We start from the raw sequence: 19303 nt of genomic DNA, 5'->3' as shown, positions 1-19303 counted from the left end.
CCGAAATTCTGAACGGTGACGTGCGCGTCGGAATTGTGGTCTTGCACGCGGGAGTAAACGACAAAACCTGCGCCAGACGGAGGTTTTGAAGAAAGACTTCAGGAATCTGATCGATACGGTACGCAGCACATCGCCTGATATAACGATCATTGTGTCAGGACCGCTTCCCACGTACCGTCTAGGACATGACAAGTTTAGTAGATTATTCGCGATAAATGAATGTTTAACGTCATGGTGCAATGAGCAGAAACTGCTCTTTGTAAATAATTGGAATCTGTTTTGGGAGCGTCCTAGGCTATACCGTGCTGATGGCTTACACCCAAACAGATTCGGATCGGATCTTCTGTCAGATAACATCTCCAAAATGTTAAATACCTTTTGACTAGTAACCAAAAGTCCAAATCATAGTCTCTGCTGCACCAAATTAACTGATATAAATACTAGTGTAGAACATTGCATAGAAATTGTGTCTATTCCCCGTTTAGTGCGATCAAATAATAAATCTACTGCAGGATCTAGGAAAAATCTAATTGTTATTAAAACAGAAAATGTTGCTATTAGTAAACAAAAACAATTTCTAAAGCTAGGTCTTTTAAACATTAGATCACTCACACCTAAGGCAGTTATTGTAAATGAAATAGTCACAGATAATAGCATCGATGTACTTTGCCTTACTGAAACCTGGCTTAAACCAAATGATTATTTCGGTCTAAATGAGTCTACTCCATCTGGATACTCCTATAAGCATGAGCCCCGTCTGATTGGTCGTGGCGGCGGTATTGCAACAATCTATAGAGATTTTCTTAGTGTTACTCAGAAAACGGGTTATAAGTTTATTTCATTTGAAGTACTTGTACTAAATGTTACGCTCTTAGATGCTAGAAAAACATCCCTATTTTCTTTAGCCTTAGCTACCGTATATAGACCGCCAGGGCCTTACGCTGATTTCCTAAAAGAATTTGCAGATTTTCTCTCAGACCTACAGTATTGGTCAATGTCGATAAAGCATTAATTGTTGGAGATTTTAACATACACGTAGATAATCAAAATGACGCGTTAGGGGCTGCGTTTATAGATTTATTAAACTCCTTTGGGGTTAAGCAAAACGTTACCGGACCAACTTATCGTTTTAATCATACACTCGATTTAATTATATCACATGGAACCGATCCAACCGATATAGATATCATTCCACAAAGTGATGATGTAACTGATTACATCATCACTTTACATGGTAACTTGCATATTACGTATCCCTGTAATATGTCATGCTGCGCCGCGTTATCGATTAGGCAGAACAATCCTTCCATCCACCATAGATAATTTTTCAAATTGCTTATCGGATCTGTCTCAGCTGCTTAGTGAACCTGAACAAACAGATGAACTAGAGGAATTAACTAGCACTATGAGCACCATTCTCTCTGGAAAATTGGATATTGTTGCAACTATTAGACTAAAAAAGGTCAGAGAGAAAATTAAAGCACCATGGTACAACAATACTACGCGTGTTCTAAAGAGAGAAACACGTAATTTAGAGCGTAAATGGAAACAAACTAATTTAGAGGTTTTTAGAATCGCTTGGAAAGACAGTACGTCACGTTATAAAAAGGCCCTAAAAGTAGCCAGGGCTGAGCACCTACGCAAACTAATAGAAAATAACCAAAACAATCCTAGGTTTTTATTTAACACCTTGGCTAGACTAACAAATAAACAAGCGTCACCTGAACAAAATATTCCGTTACAGTTTAGTTGTAATGATTTCATGAATTTTTTCACTGAGAAAATAGAAAACATCAGAACCACAATTGTAAACGTTCAATCCTCAATCACGCCTTATAACCCAGCCTTGATTATCACCCCGCAAGAACAATTACAGTGCTTTACAACTATAGAACAAAAATAATTAAATAAACTTATCACTTCCTCTAAAACAACAACATGTTTATTAGATCCCATACCAACTAAACTACTGAAAGAAGTGTTACCTATAGTGGAAGAGCCTCTCCTCAATATTATTAACTCATCTTTATCTTTAGGTCATGTTCCAAGAACATTTAAACTGGCAGTTATAAAACCTCTCATTAAGAAACCACAATTAGATCATAATAATCTAGCAAATTATAGACCCATTTCAAATCTTCCATTTATGTCTAAAATACTAGAAAAAGTTGTGTCTGCCCAACTAGGCTCTTTCTTACAAGAAAATGACATCTATGAAAAGTTTCAGTCTGGTTTCAGGCCGCACCATAGCACTGAAACTGTGCTCGTTAAAATCACAAATGATTTACTCTTAGCTTCTGACCAAGGCTGTATCTCAATACTAGTTTTACTTGATCTTAGTGCTGCGTTCGATACTAAAGATCACACAATACTCTTAGATCGACTACAAAATTATACTGGTGTTCAAGGACAAGCATTAAGCTGGTTCAGATCATACCTATCTGACCGATACCATTTTGTCTATTTAAATGGAGAAAAATCGATCATAACTCCAGTAAACTATGGAGTGCCGCAGGGATCTGTGTTGGGCCCTCTATTATTCTCAATATATATGCTGCCACTTGGAAATAGACTAGATTACTGTAATGCTTTATTAGCTGGTTGTCCTGCATCCTCAATAAACAAACTACAGTTAGTCCAAAATTCCGCCGCTAGAGTTCTTACTAGATCAAGAAAATTTGACCATATAACACCGATTTTATCATCACTACATTGGTTACCTATAAAGTTCCGTATTAATTACAAGGTATTGCTACTGACTTATAAAGCCCTAAACGGCTTAGCTCCAGTTTATTTAACGGATCTTCTATCGCCCTATAATCCATCGTGCTCTTTAAGATCACTAAATTCGAGGCTTTTGGTCATACCTAGGATATCCAGATCAACCAAAGGAGGGAGAGCATTTGCACATTTAGCTCCAAAACTCTGGAATAGCCTTCCTGATACTGTTCGTTGCTCAGACTTGCTCTCCCAGTTTAAAACTAGATTAAAGACGCATCTCTTCAGCCAGGCATTTATATAATATTTTAATCTTACAGTTAAATCCGGTCTCTAGTTCATAAACGCCAGAGAAGAACTGGCCCCCGACTAAGCCTGGGTTCTCCCAAGGTTTTTTTTTCTCCATTAGGTCACTTGATGGAGTTTTTCGGTTCCTTGCCGCTGTTGCCTTTGGCTTGCTCAGTTGGGGATACTTAATTTAATTAATCAATCAACAATACTATTGATCAGCATTACCAAACGTGGACGTTTTTTACTAGAAACAAACACTGATGTACTATTTTATTTAATACTGTGAAGCTGCTTTGATACAATCTGTATTGTGAAAAGCGCTATATAAATAAAGTTGACTTGACTTGACTTGACTTGACTTGACTTGAATAATCTGAAATAACCCTGCAACATGATCTGAAATACCCACCATGTTGTGCTTTCGCCCTTTTTTAGGTTATAGACAGTGATGTATTTGTGTAATTTTGAAAGAATGAAACACCTTGAGGTGAATATTAAGTCAATATGTGTCTCACATCTCTATCCTTGGCAAAATGGACATCACATGGGATTTATCCATGAACATCAAAAACACTCACCCCAATCAGGGTGAATGTATGTTCATTCTAAGCCATATTTATCATGGTGCTAGATGAAGACCATGTTATTGTTCTGCCAGGGATTGCTGAGTAGGCCTCCTTTCCTCTTTGCCTGGCATGCCAAATAGAAGCCCACCTCACTCTGCCCTGTGCGTCCTACTCAAAAGTTGCGCTTTTCACCCCTCGAGTCCCACTGGTCTTCGTACTTTGGTACTTACTGTGCTCTATACCAGCCCCAGAGATTTTATTCCACTTTAGGCAAGAATTGAAATCGATTTTTCACATAGATTATCAATGGTTCTTTAGAAGGCCTTGAAAACAGGTCTTGATACTGGACTTGCTGTTCTTCATAAGGACGTGAGACACATGTGGCTCCCAGAAAATGCTGTTTTGTATGCGTCAGACATATTCAATGATTGATTGATCTGCTCACAGCTTAAACTGTGAAGTGTTTTAAAAACAATGAGAAAGACCACCTTGAAGCAAGGGAAGGGCAGAACCATGGCAAGAGTTGATTCTGGTAATGATTAGGATTTAAGCCTTTCAGGATGAAGCAAAAATGCACCAGAATATTTGAATCCAGGGCACTTCCCCTTTGCTACCAGTTTCCTTCCTAACAAGAATTGTGATCCTTGGTCAACACAGAGGGACAACTACTGCTAGTACAAGACTGTATTATAAGTGTAGATAACTAGTAACTACTTTATATCTGATGCAATAATGGCACTTGGACTTGGGTATCTAACAATTATAATTCAACTTGTCTTATGGTAAACATGAGGATGTGGAGGGTTATTATTATTATTATACTTTAAGTTTTTAAGTGACAATAAAGACATTTACAGTATTACAAAATATTTATATTTCCAACTAATGCTGTTCTTTTGAACTCATCATTTGATAAAATCACAGTTTCCACATATTATACAGGTCAACTCTTTTCAGCATTGATAATAGAAAGAAATGTTTATTGAGCACCAAATTATCATATTAGAATGATTTCTTAAAGATCATGTGACTGTAGATTGGAGTAATGACTGCTGAAAATTCCACCACCACAGGGATAACATTTTAAAATAATATTAAAATAGAAAACGGTTATTTTAAATTGAATTATTATTACACAATATTACTTATTTTAATGAAATGATACATATTATGGCCCCTTTCACAATATGTAATATAAGTCTCAGGTGTCCCTGGAATGTCTCTTTGAAGTTTCAGCTCAAAATACCCCACAGATAATTTATTATACCATGTTGTAAATGCCCATTTTTTGTTGAAGCAAAAACATGCTGTTTTCGGACGTTTCTTTAAATGCAAATGAGCTGCTGCTCCCCTTCCTGCCAAAACTAAAACATCTGTTTAGTTTTGATTATCGTCTCTATTGCAGTCACGCTCACATGATTTTTTTTCAGTTTTTCGTTCTTTAAAAACATACAAAGTTTACATAAACAGTCAGTTATGTCTGTGAATGTAAACAGCAGGAAAATAAATATATTGTCTGTGTAAACAGCGTAATATACTGTACCTACTGCTGTATATGCTGTTAATATGAATCAGACAACAAAAGAAAAACATAAAATCACTCACTGCTCTTGATTGAATAATTTTAGTAGCTTTAATGAGAATAAATGTTTTATTTGAATGCTGCTGTTAAATGCTCTGGTGAGGAGATAAACATGGGGACTGTGTACAGCTCATTCAGGGGAGGTGCTAAGCTAATAGGGCAGATTCCGTTGCCAGTCGTGGGCAGGGCTTGTTCCAATGTGACGTCACATTGAAGAGGTCCCCTTCAAAGATATGATATCTTCCCAAAAGAGGTCCCCCAAAAAAATATGATGATAATTTCCCCTTAGTTGCTACATCCTTGTTTGTACTGTTTGTAAATTATGTCAGGCTTACACCTGTATCATTAGCTCAAAAACAAAAATAAAATAAATAACCATGACAACATTTGGCTTACCTGTTATATCTTCCTCTATCTCCGTTCGTTCCCCTCATTCGCTTTAAAGACATGCCCATTTACTGTCTTTCCCCACCTTTGTCGTTGCCCTGTCCAAGTTGGACTTCAGACACGTTGTGGCTATTAAAGCAGAAAAGAACGCCATGTTAAATGAAGTCCAAATGTGCTATAGTGAAAATGAGATTGATGAGGAGATGATCGTAGAGGTCGTGCTGCAATCCAGATATGTATAAGTGTTTCTGCATTTTCCTCTTTATGCGTAGAGGTAACGTCTTGTTCTTTACGAGCCCTGGAATTAAAGTTGGCCAGAACCAGCAACTTTTCAGCCTGGAAGGTTCTGAATGTACTCCACAGGCTGACAGAAAACTGATTATAAAACCTCTTTTGATTTGTAAGGTCTCATAAGTAACATGAGGGATTTTCTCATCTCATACATGGTTGTCCTTCATTTGCTTAAAAAAAAAGAGGCTGTAACTTGTAAGTCATTGCAAACCCATGTTTCACGAGTTCACACGTACATGAAATCAGATGTTGTAATTTATGCATATTTGGCGTGCTGTCCGGGAGAGGGCTCCGAGCTCGGAATTTGGACTTTTGACTGGGATAGAACCAGCCAAGAGTGAGGTGATGGGGTTGTGGAGGGATGCTGTAAAACTGTCATGGGACATAGGTGAGGGAAGGCTATATTTATACCGGCTTCCTCGTGTGCTGATTGGTTGATTATTACCTGAACTCATTTACTGTCGTTCCAAATATGTGAATGTACAGAGTCTTCTGTTACTCTGAAAAGAAGATTTTTTGCGATGTCTCACACAACGGCCTAACCAGATGCGATGCAATAAGATTACAATGACAAGCCATTTGTCTGTCTACACCAGATGCGACACGACTATGAGTAAAGACAAAATCAATCACAGCCAATCAGAAGACCTTGTGGGGGTAGAGTCTCTCTGCAAGCGCACTGCAAGCGCAACAAATTGGAAAAATACATAATACATAATATTTTAAGACGATTAAATATACATACTGAGTGACTGAAACAATCATTGTCATAGAATGCACTTTATTTGTTCACATTGAGTTCACAGTTTGAGGGCCCTATCTTACACCCAGCGCAATGCAGCGGCAAGCGTGATGCAAGTGTTTTTTGCTAGTTTCAGTCCGATGCAGTTATCATTTTCACGTCCTGCGCCAAGTTGTTTAAATAGCAGATGCATTTGCACCCATTTGTGCGCCCATGGGCGTGCTGGTCTGAAAACGAGGTGTGTTCTGGCGCATTGTTGGCACGTTGCTATTTTGAGGCAACAGAAATAAACTGTTTTTTTTTGTTGTTATTTAAAGACCGTTAGTAATGTGCGCCTATGGGCGGGTCCGCAACGTGTGTACACTCTGCTTATTAAACACACAGGGACGCAAGTAGAGTAGCACACAATCATGCCAAATATTTAAAATAAAAGGATTACAATGTAAAAGATTATTATTGTGTACATAAAGATATGGTGGTATCCGGCTTGTCCCGTAGATGGTCTGCTTGCGCACTTTTACCTCGCGCATGAGCAGTTCCCTTTGTGCTCTGGAGACGGCTTCGGTCTTCCACTATCAAATTCCATCATGTAAATAGCGAATCTGCCATGGCGCGAGCGCAACTGGCATTTAAAGGGAATGGGAGTTGAGACTCTGATTGGTTTAACACACGTGGATCTCAAACACACCCATTACTCATTAAGAGAACAGGGACAACCCTAAAATTACACGCCCTAAATTAACTTGCGCCCTGCACTTTAGACCATGCTCTTAGATCGTTAAAATAGGGCCCTGAATGTGTTTTTATTTTTTATTTTGAGGTGAATCATCCATTGTTGCTTTCAGTGTGGCTATAAAGGTCATGCAAAATGATATTCAAACTCACATTAAATTCTTTTAATATTAAATTAAGCACATAATCCCAACCAAAAAGGTTTGGTTTTCATAATTGTTCAAAATGTCTTCTGTTGTGAGAATAAATAAATTCATACAGGTTTGGAATTAAATGAAGATGATTTAATGATGACAGATTTTTGGGGGGTGAACAGAAATGAAAATGTTATTATAAACTTGTATTTTGTTATATATATTTTTCCCCCGTGGAACACACAAGGATAAGTTAGAAGAATCTTCACACAGATCATTTCCAAAGGCAGTTCAAAATCATGACTGTCAAATATCCATCATTATTCACTTATAATCTTCCATTACAGTTTAATTTGTGAAATGGATCAATTGGGTGAAAAGATTCGGTTCAAAAGAATGATTTATTCTATTGATCTGGTTCTTAAGTTTAACTCGATACGGTGCTTGACTGTTGAAGATTGTCAGTGAACAACAGCTTAAATTGTTGTCTGTTTCTCATCTGACTTCAGGAGACTTGGAATACAGTGCAGTCACCATGCTATTCATAGTTTGTAATTTTTAGAGTAAAAACTAAACTCAAATGTGTTTGAAAATGCTCCTACTTCAGTTTTCTCTAAATCATTGGACATGCTGGGAATTCACTTGGAAAGGGAAAAATCACATTCCTGGCAATAAATTAAGCAAACCACATTTGACATATGCTTTCCTTTACTATGTATATAATGAAATGATTGTCTCTTCCTGAAAATGGTGTAGAGTGCTTTATTTTGTGTACGGCTGCCTAGAAACGAGGTGTGGCTCATCTTACCTTGTGTCTCATTTTACTTTTGTCTGTGGATGAGCAAATAATGACAATTTTCATTTTGGCCAAACTATTCCTGTAAAAAAAAAAAAAAGGACTTTATGTGGATTTTAAAGTGTTTACTGGACATACTGTGTTAGGAGTCTAAAAACTAAAAACTACAAAACCGGTCTGCTATAAAATAACACACACAGTGAGACTGCCAGCTTTGCATGCTAATAGAGCCCTTAATAGGAATCAGGCACACAACGTGACATCATCAGCTCTTGCTTTTCTCTCGTGGTGTGGGAACCAAGTAAATGGGAAGTCTGCCTTCAGTCATATCACCCTGACCAGAAACAATGTGAAAACAAACAGCTTTCCTCACCAGACTGATGTCAGGATTTTGATCACATAATAGCCGGGTTTACTCAAGGGTCAGAGGGACATAACATCCTACCCATAAACAGACGGTTGGCATAAAGAACCGGGTGCCACACTTCCCAAAGTCAAATAGAGGGACCTATCCTCCATGCAGCAGGCAAAACAAGGGCTTCAAAAAAAAAATAAAGGGGGTTGTTTTTCCCTTGAATAGGTGGAAGACACAGTTTCACTCCTGAGGAATGTTTCCGTAGCCCTGCTCCTGGAGGATGATCTCACTCTTGGTGTCTGTGAGAGGGGTCAGGTTCTGGAGCCCGAGCAGGTGCACTGCGGAAGCTGGCACAGCTCACACTGATTCACTCATACTCACACAAATCCATGTGTCTGTGTGTGCACATACTTTTGAACAGGCATCTAACTCTGTGTTATGAGTTGTTTTCTTTTGGGTGGGTGCTTTTATATAAGTTTGTGCACATGTATGTGTGTCTGTGCCTTTATATGTATTTTTATATAGAAGTTTGAATTTATGTGTTCGTTTTTTGGTATATGCACCAGGATCCACTAGTGAAAATGCTTTACCAAAAATATTTTAAATATATACCGTATTGAAACATTGAACATTAATATCAAATTGATGTTGAAAACAGTTGTGCTGCTTTTTTTCTTTCTTTCTGGGAAACGACTAGAAATGTCAAAAGAACAGCGTTTATCTTTTGTAACATTATAAATGTCTTTATTGTAATTTTTTGTCAATTTAATGCATCCTTGTGGAATAAAAGCATTTGTTTCTTTATTTAAATTTTTTTGATAATAATAAATACAAATTTTACCCACCCCAAACATCCTAAAACATTCAACAGTAGATCAAAACCTTTCCTCAAAGTTATACATGAATTTTGAACAAAACCCATTCTTGTCTTAGGACAACTTTGATTAACTTTTTTGATCCACTTAAAATGTTGACTACTGTATTTATTTCTTGTTTTAATTGCATTTAGAATCCCACACTTTCAATTTGTGGACACTCAGATTTATGGACCCCACTGTGTGCGTGATCATTTGCACCTGTGCAAATTGCTAGACATAATATCCAGTGAACAACAACAGGATCGTATTAAAGTCCAGCAATACTTGGAGTTCCTCATCATAAAAACATGTTGTCTCCACCCGTTATTGGAACTCAAGGGCCTCAGGGTTTCTGTCCAGGCAGATGATGTTAGGATGTACAGTTGCTGATCTACAGATATAACAGAAATGAAGGTTGCTTGAGTTGTGCTATAAAGGCCCTCCTTCATGTATTTCCTGCCCAGATGTCAAATGCCCATTTGACCAGGAGCAATCAACGTTCTGCAGAGCATGTCTCCACCCGACAATACTGCCTTTGTTTATCATTAATATCAAACTATACATCACTATGTATCACAACAAATACATATTCACCTTATCCCCATGCTTTCTACTTGACTCTAATTGGTCAGATGCAGTTTTGTAGTTAGTTAGTTAGTTAGTTTTTCAATACCAGACTCAAACTTACATTTGGTTCCCCTTTAATTTTGGTTACGTTTTTGATCGTGTTGTGTTTTATGATTACTTAAGTCTACCTAATTGGTGTTATCATTTCCTTATTACATATACAAAAGTGTCCTTGAGCACTGGAAAGGCGGTATATAAATAAACGTATTATTATATTATTATTAAGAGGTTTGCTGTTTTATTAATTGTAGTTTTTGTTTGTTTTATGTTTTATAATCCTTTTAGGAGGAATGTTTGCTGTGGTTTTGGAACTGCTTATATTCTTCTTTTTTCAAATGTGTTCTGTGTGAGTGCTTTCCATTATATTTTCTCATTCTGGGCTTTCTTTGGTGTGGTCGGTCTTTAGTCACGTTCATTATATAAATCTGTCTTCCAGGCAATTTTCTTACCTTCACAGCACATGGAGTCTAAGTGTTATCACCTGTTGGTTTCTGTCAAGTGTAGGATTATATCAAATTGTAGGAAAGAGCATGTTTCTCAATTTAATCGAAGTTGAGCGGCAGCTAAGCTCTTAGCAGCGCTATGACGTAGATGGCAAGTGTAACGTCTATATCAAAAGATATTTGCACGAAAATGAATGCAGATTAAAGAGTTTTTGTTTCACTCCCATCCACTTCAACTCTGCATAGCACTAACACCCACCTTTCCTCTGCTGCAATTAACCTTTTATTTCCTCTTTTCGTTTGAAAAAGACAATATGTTCCACGTGAGAAATCGAGTCTGTTAATCATTTTTGGGGAAGAAATGCCAAGAATTGATACATTACAAACCGTTCTTATCCATCACTCGCTCTCTGTTCATCAAAGTAGACAACGAAGGCCAGATGTTGTTTGTGGAGTATTTTGCGGAGCTGCCACATGTGTTTGATACCAGAACGTTGCTGTTTAATGGAACTGGTAAAACTTCCAGCGCTTTGGATATGGAGTTGCTCCTGTGATGGATTTGGAGATGTTTAATTAATATGTTTACCTGTTTAACAGAAACAAAAGATCCTCGTTATGTGTGGTCAGGCTCAGGCTGTTCCCACAAGACTAATAGATTATTTGTTTTCTCTTGCATTCTTTTTTTCATTGAGTTTTTCATTGTAAAGTTTACCTGAGTTGGTAGAAATAAAGTCCCCATGCGTCCAAGGGCCTTAGAAACTTCCTTTTCTGCCTGCCTTCCTTCCTTCCTTCTTTCCTTCCTTCTCCCGCTTCCCTATTTCTTTTCTTGCTGCCTTTTCTCACTTATTTCCTTCCTCTCTTCTTCCAGTTCTTTCTTTCTTTCTTTTTGATTTTGGAGTTTTTAATTGTAAATTTTACCTAAGTTGGTAGAAACAAAGTCCCCATGCGTCCAAGAGCCTCAGAAACTTCCTTCCTTTTTGCCGCCTTCTTTCCTTTTATTGCTTCCTTCCTTTTCTCACATCCCTATTTATTTTCTTGCTTCCTTTTCTCACTTCTTTCCTTCCTCCTTTTTCCAGTTATTTCTTTCTTTCTCTTTCTTTCTTTCTTTCTTTCTTTCTTTCTTTCTTTCTTTCTTTCTTTCTTTCTTTCTTTCTTTCTTTCTTTCTTTCTAAATGTTACCTGAGTTGGTGGAAACAAAGTCCCCATGCATCCTAGGACCTCAGAAACTTCCTTTTTTTCTGCCTTCTTCTTTCCTTTTTTGTTTCCTTTCTGTCTTCCTTTCTGCCTTCTTTCCTTTTTTTCTTTCCTGTCTTCCTTCCTTCCTTCCTTCCTTCCTTTTCTCGCTTCCCTATTTCTTTTCTTGCTTGCTTTTCTCACCTCTTTCCTTCCTCCCTTTTTCCAGTTCTTTCTTTCTTTCTTTCTTTCTTTCTTTCTTTCTTTCTTTCTTTCTTTCTTTCTTTCTTTCTTTCTTTCTTTCTTTCTTTCTTTCTTTCCCTTGCATCCATTATTTCTTATTTTTCTTCCTTCTTTCTTTCCTTAAATCTCTAATAGTAACCTTATCTTTTCTCATGTCTTTCTTTCCTTCCTTTCTTTCTACCTGTCTGTCTCTGTCTTTCTCTTTATTTAAGTTATACACATTTCAGCTTCCTGGTTGACCGCAGGGCAGAAACAGTAAGGTATATGTGTCTAAGTAGCAACAAATTAGTTTAGGGGAAACATATGGCAAACATTGTGGAAAAGCTTTAGGCTCAAAACACTAGCAGCTCACATGAATCCACTCCACAGCTGTTGCCTCTGTATGTTTTTAATGGAATCCTCAGTATTTCATTGGAGAAATAAATATTTTTGTACACGATGGCTCAATATTTACCATAGACACGTGTATTTCAGTCAAGGTTTATGTTCTCTTTTTTTTGCAGTGGATTTATCTTGTTTCAGTAATGCACAAATCTGATACTTGCGTCAAGGTATTGATGTTTCTCAGGCTGTATGTAGGAGTCGTTTGAGGAATGTTATCTTTGGCTCAGATGTTGAGAGTGGTCTTGCCTTGAACTGCTGAAGATGTTACTCTCTGTAAGACATCATCTTTTGGTCTAAGATTGTCCCATTGGTTGGCTGGTTATTATATATAAGATGCCAGATCTTTTAAGAAAATATATTGTTGTTGTTTTTCTTTCACTACCAACATCTGTTTAAAACAATAAGTGCTTTTTAGTTGAGCGTTTTTCCATAAATTTGACCTTCCCATTTATTTTTTTTGATTCTGGATAAATCAGAGGGATAATAAATGACTTGTTGTTCAGTCCCTGTATGAGGTCATACCAGGACAGGTTATTCCCAAATAGATGGTCACCCTCCACATGTACTGTAAGTAATATTTCTGAGAAGCAGGCAGCATAAGACCAAATTAAAGTGCCTTCACATGTTTGAACTGAACTGCAAACTGTTTCCTTTCTGCCAAATATTTGAGGAAGTCACATGCCATTTTCAAGTTTTGATTTACAACTATAGACAGACCTGTTTCCATTCAATTCACAATTATGTGTATAGCGCTTTTCAAAGCAGCTTTACAGAAAATGCATGAGTCCACATTACAATTTAGAGTGATCTGTTCTCTTACGAGAGGTTCTCTCTTACTGTGTAATAGCTTACGCTATGGGGAAAACACTCTTTTCCTCAAGATACTGAAGCCAAAAAATTATCCTTAATTTTTGTATTAATGTAAAACGCGTTGCGGCAGCACGCAGACATGGGCGAGACAACTCGCGCGCCCATTGGCTGCTCTGCGGCAACTGCAGCAGCCTATCGAGAGAGGCCCCTCATGACGATTGATCCAATGAGGGCGCTTCGCGCCCACTACGTCACGTCCCGCCGAAACGGGTGGAGCCTTGGGCTATAAATATAGCCTCGGAAGGCTGGTTAGCTGATTTTTCATCTCTTCAGCGAAGCTCACGCATCGCTGGATCCCGAGAGGAAGAAGCCGCGCCGTTGAAAAAGACTTCTGCGGGACGAGCCCTTACCTGAAGCTTCTGGTCGACATCTCGCCGCCTTCAGTCGACGTTCCTGCTCACGCTATCCGGCGTATATATCCTTTTTACTGCTGTGTGTGTTCGCCGCCGCGACACACACTATCTTCCTAAAAGAGTCGAGAGTCTTTTTCAAGATGCCTCGTTCATCCTGTGGCTCATGCCGAGCTCCACTCAGCGACGGGGACCACCACGTCATCTGTGTTTCCTGCCTGGGTGAGGATCACGCAGCTCTCGCGCTCGCTGATGGCGGCTGCCCTCACTGCGAGCTAATGCCCATGGTGAGTCTGCGGACTCGCATGGCATTCTTCAACGAGGCTGCACCTTCGCCCGCTGCAGTGCCGCGCCGTAAAAAGCGCCGTGCCCAACGGGTCCCGGAACCCCCTCCATCCCGCGAATGCTCGCCGGTGTGCCCGCCAGCTTCGCCTGCTTCCGTCGAGTCCCTCACCGCCGGACAGCGGCCGCCGTCTGCCGCCGCTTCCGCCACGGGAGACTTCGAGGAAGCTGCGTCTGTGGAGGATGACAGCTGCTCTCTCCTAGCGTCGGGTAGTGAGGACTGGTCGAGCTCTGCGGATCTCGCTCCCTCCTCTCACCGGCCATTGGGGAAAAGGGCCAGCATTGAGGCAGAGCTCATGCGTCTGCTCGAGCAGGCCGTTCAGAGCCTCGGCCTTGATTGGACGACACCCCAGCAGCCTGCACACAACCATCTCGACGGCTGTTTTCTTCAAGGGGACCGTGTTTCTCCGACCTCTAGACCAGCGCCTTTCCTTCCTGAGCTTCACGAGGAAGTCGCTAAGTCCTGGGGCGCCCCCTTTTCAGCCAGAGTGCGTGCCCCTGTGTCTGCAGCATTCTCTGTGGTTGACGGTGCTAAGGACAAGGGGTACCACTCTCTTCCCCCCGTGGAGGAGGCTGTAGCCGCCCATCTTTGCCCGCCCTCCGCTGGACGGCGCTAAGACGGCGCACCTTCTAAAGCCTGCCGCATGACGTCATCCCTGCACGGTCGCACTTACACCGCCGCCGGACAGGCAGTCTCTGCACTTCACTCCATGGCCATCTTGCAGATATTCCAGGCCAACCTTCTCCACAAAATGGACGAGGAGGGCCCGGAAGCCTTCAGCCTGCCAGATTTGAGAAGCGCAACGGACCTTGCCCTTCGCGCCACCAAATCCGCTGCACAGGCCATAGGGCGGAGCATGGCCTCTCTCACCGTGGCTGAGAGACACCTCTGGCTCACGCTCTCGGAGATGTCGGACTCGGAGCGCTCCGCGTTCCTCGACGCCCCCGTCTCTCCCGCCGGCCTATTCGGATCGTCTGTCAAAGACTTCGCAGACAGATTCGCAGAAGTGCAGAAAACATCGCAGGCCATGAAGCATTTTCTGCCAAAGCGCTCCAGCTCCGTAGCAGGTCGCCCTAAAAAGCCGTCTGCTCGCAGCTCTCAGCCGCAACCCCAGCCCGCTGCAGCCGCTCCACAGCGCCGTCAAACCCAGGGCCAGGGTTCTCGCTCTCGCTCTACCAGCCGCCGCCCCCCTCAACGCGGGCCCCGGCCGAAGGTTGAGTTGAAGCCCGAGGCCTCAAAGTCTTCCTAGCCAGCCTAGGAAAACGACGGTCTTCGAGTCCCGCTGCGGTAGACTCCCACCGAAAATCCCCGCTCGCTCAGTTCCAGTAATTGCGACTGTTCCAGCGTATTTTGCAGTAAACAAGTCGGTGAAGCAGCCCGCTTGCCTGCACACAAACGCTGTTTTTACGGCGACCCAGATACAAATAAAAATAAATCTCTTTAATCTCTATATCTCTTTCGCCTCAAGGTCGATCACGAATGCGTTTTAGCGCTGAAACCTTGGAAGGTGACCGATTGGTACCGGTCAGGTGTAAACCTGGGGATTTCCTCGAGCGTGAAGGTAGTGTCCACGGACGCCTCAACCTCGGGATGGGGAGCGCTGCTCGAGGGCAGACCGTTCTTTGGCCAGTGGTCAGAACGGGAAAAGCTTTTGCACATAAACTGCCTGGAAATGCTGGCAGTCATCAACGCGCTCAGACGTTTTTACAAGGTGGCTCTATGCCTCAAAATGGTCAGTGTTCTCTAACTGGTGTGCAGCTAGTGACATATCACCCTCACACTGTGGAGTGTCGGAGGTTCTTTCCTTCCTACAAGAGCTACTGGATAAGGGCAGAGCCCCATCCACACTCAAAGTTTATGTGGCGGCCATAGCAGCGTTTGCTGAGCCAACGCTGGGTCAGTCACTGGGAAGAAACGATTTGATCATTCGCTTTCTTCGAGGAGTTAAGAGAATGAATCCTCCCAGACCCCCCTCAGTTCCCATTTGGGACCTTTCCACGGTCCTAGAGGCCATGAAAGGCGCCCCATTCGAGCCTATTCAGTCAATAGACCTGAAACATTTGTCTTTCAAAACAGTGTTTCGTCTGGCTCTCGCTTCAGTGAAGCGCATAGGGGACTTGCAGGCGCTCTCAGTGAGCGCGACGTGTATGGAGTTTGGGCCTAACGACTCTAGAGTCATACTCAAACCGAGGCACGGGTACGTTCCTAAATCCCTCAACACCCCGTTTAGGGCGCAGATCATTTCCCTGTCAGCCCTACCGGTCTCTGACGAGGAGGGAGACACAAGCTGCCTTTGCCCAGTCAGGGCATTAAGAGCTTATGTGTCTCGTTCAGCTGTCTTTAGACAGACGGAGCAGCTCTTTGTTTTGTTCAGCGGACGTTCTAAGGGACTGGCCGCATCGAAACAGAGCCTATCCAGATGGATAGTTGATGCTATAGCGCTGGCTTATGCATCAAAGGGCTTACAATGCCCGTTAGGTGTCAAAGCGCACTCCACGAGAGGCATGGCCTCGTCATGGGCTTGGTCTAGTGGGATTGCTTTACAAGATATCTGTATGGCGGCAGGCTGGGCCTCCCCGTCTACATTTATAAGGTTCTACAACCTAGAAGTTCCCGCTTTGCAGGCCAAACTGCTCTCGGTCTAATAAACCAGTATTATCTGCCCATCACTACCGGCTCAGAATACTGAAACTGTTACAGTGTCGTTCACTGAGCGACTATATTTTCTGTGGGCAGTGTGTAAGTCCCCCTGATATTATATCAGCCCAGGCTGAGTTCACCCTGGCTGTATGGAACACTTCATATAACCTGCTCCCTATAGAGCACTATATTTTAGGGAATGATGCTAATCAGCCTCTCTTTTCCGGACTCTCTGTGAGTCTCTGATGATTATGCACTGTATGAGCCCCGGGCACCTACCCGTGGGACTTTAGTGTGGGATCTCAGCACGCACGGCGTTTTGCATTGTGTTCCCCATAGCGTAAGCTATTACGCAGTATGAGAGAACCTCTCGTAAGAGAACGTACTCGGTTACTAACGTAACCTCGGTTCTCTCTAGAAGAGGGAACGAGTACTGCGTATCCTGCCGTGCATGCATCAAATTCTGGTTCGCTTCAGCGATGAAAAACCAGCTAACCAGCCTTCCGAGGCTATATTTTAAAGCCCAAGGCTCCACCCGTTTCGGCGGGACGTGACGTAGTGGGCGCGAAGCGCCCTCATTGGATCAATCGTCACGAGGGGCCTCTCTCAATAGGCTGCTGCAGTTGCCGCAGAGCAGCCAATGGGTGCACGAGCTGTCTCGCCCATGTCTGCGTGCTGCCGCAACGCGTTTTACATTAATACAAAAATTAAGGATAATTTTTTGGCTTCAGTATCTCGAGGAAAAGAGTGTTTTCCCCATAGCGTAAGCTATTACGCAGTACTCGTTCCCTCTTCTAGAGAGAACCGAGGTTACATAAGTAACCGAGTACGTTATCAGAGGTAACTGTCTAAGTTTTGCATTTCGGGAATGCATTTCAGAAATGTACATATACAAAATCACAGTTAGCGAAAACTTGATTAATTTAAACAATGTAATGATTTAATGCAGAAACAATGAGCTCATTGAAGTAATGAATACTTGTTTGTTAACAAATGATTATGACATTTAGAAAATGTAGCATTGGTGCATGTTGATTCAGAGTTTGCGTCATCTGAAGTCTTCGCAGGAGTTGGCGCCGTCTCTTCATAGGTGTTGGGCAGCTGAAGTCTTCATAATAGGCTGGATCCAAACTGGAGCTGACATACTCTCTAGTTACCTCAGGACGAGCATCTCAAGATTAAACAGAGAAGCAAATAGAAAATAATCAGCGTAGCTGCTGTTAAGCAAGAATAATAATGTGCATTTGATCTGATATAACTGTATTAGGTTAGGAGATGCATTATATGAATGCTAGGCTAAAGAGATGCATGTTTAATCTAGATTTAAACTGGGAGAGAGAGCCCCTAACATTATCAAGAAGGCTATTCCAGAGTTTAGGAGCCAAATGTGAAAACGCTCTCTCTCCTTTAGTGGACTAGGTACTACCAGAAGCCCAGGGTTTTGTCACGTTAAAGAGCGTGATGGTTTGGCAGGCGATTGATAGATTGTCTAAATGTTTTTGTTTTCTTCAGTTTTTCAGTTATGTGTATTGTTCTTCAGCATTGTGGGAGATTCTTCTCCGAAATGTCATGCAACTTCTCTTGGATAGGCTGCGATCCTTATACCTGGCTGGGCCTTGATGTTTTAACAAAGTAATGAGAATCAGAGAGGGTTTTTGGTCAAAACCCATGAACGTTTAACAGAGGGCAGCCAGAAATCGTAGTGTGGTCATGTCAACCCAGGTCTTTCCCGTTGAAAAATGAGACTGAGGTAAGAGGATGGAACATGATGAAAGAGCATAAATGTAGCCGTATTTGCCAGCCACCTGTATTTGTAACTATTGTCAGACAAAGCTTCAGTTTATTCTTATTTTCATATCACCATTTGTCAAAGAGATTTAAAGTGTCAGGGAACACATTTGTTGAAGTGCCTTATGGAAACACTGTGCACACTTGATACTGATGCCTATGTTTTTTATGTGGACGTTTTATTAGAAGCCTTTTTCCTGCTGACCTGTTGCTGTAGGGAACTGGACTAATTTTGCATGCCATTGCCAACGCATGATGATGACACTTAAAATGGAGGGAATGAGCATGAGCAAATATGTTTTAAGCTTAAGAAACCAGCTCTATAATTATACTGATAATATAGTGCGGCCATAATGTAAATCTTTGAATGTATCAGATTTACCTTCCTTTCCAAAGAAATGTTCTTTATAATCTTTCATAGAAAAGTCAAATCATAAATTTCAAGTCCTAAATTTCCCCCGTCTGTGTTGCTTTCTGAGAACTACACCAACAGGTTTGCCAGGGTGCTGGTCAGTCTTTGCCAAGGTCATATTGAGTCGGTGAACATTTAAAATCATATGTTTAAAATCATAAGCATAATATTTTATTTTTGGATCAATTAAATATATATATATATATATATAATTTAAAACATTTAATAATTTATTATTTTCTGGTTAAAAAAACAGTGAACAGCTAGGCTCTTCCTACATCACTTTTTTCCATTCTGTATTCCTGTTGAAAAATTCTCCATAAATAATCTTAAAACATCACGTCTTCCTCAATTCATAAATGGCACACAATTAAATATCTCATAAAAACACACTTGCAAAATTTTCCACACACATCAACATTTTATTGCCTTTTACATTTCACCTTTTTTCGACATAAAACAGAGATGTTAGAGCTTTTTGTCACTGGAACTGGATAAATATGACCCGAAGTGCTGCAGTCTCTCACAATGTCACTTTTCATTAACGTCAGAGCATGTGTTCATTGACCGTCGTCTCCA

The 19303-nt window shown here is 41.1% G+C and overlaps 1 protein-coding gene across 1 annotated transcript in view; it reads left to right on the top strand.

Moving 5' to 3' along the window:
• astn1 (astrotactin 1) overlaps positions 1-19303 on the top strand; it is a gene marked incomplete at both ends in the record, with an annotated part of 225612 nt that overhangs the window by 194510 nt on the left and 11799 nt on the right. The window lies entirely within an intron of this gene.

This window comes from Scardinius erythrophthalmus, assembly GCF_964197995.2.
Source record: "Scardinius erythrophthalmus genome assembly, chromosome: 9".
Taxonomy (NCBI): Eukaryota; Metazoa; Chordata; class Actinopteri; order Cypriniformes; family Leuciscidae; genus Scardinius; species Scardinius erythrophthalmus.
The sequence above is the reverse complement of the archived record's forward strand: the minus strand, read 5'-3'. Positions and strand labels throughout refer to the sequence as shown.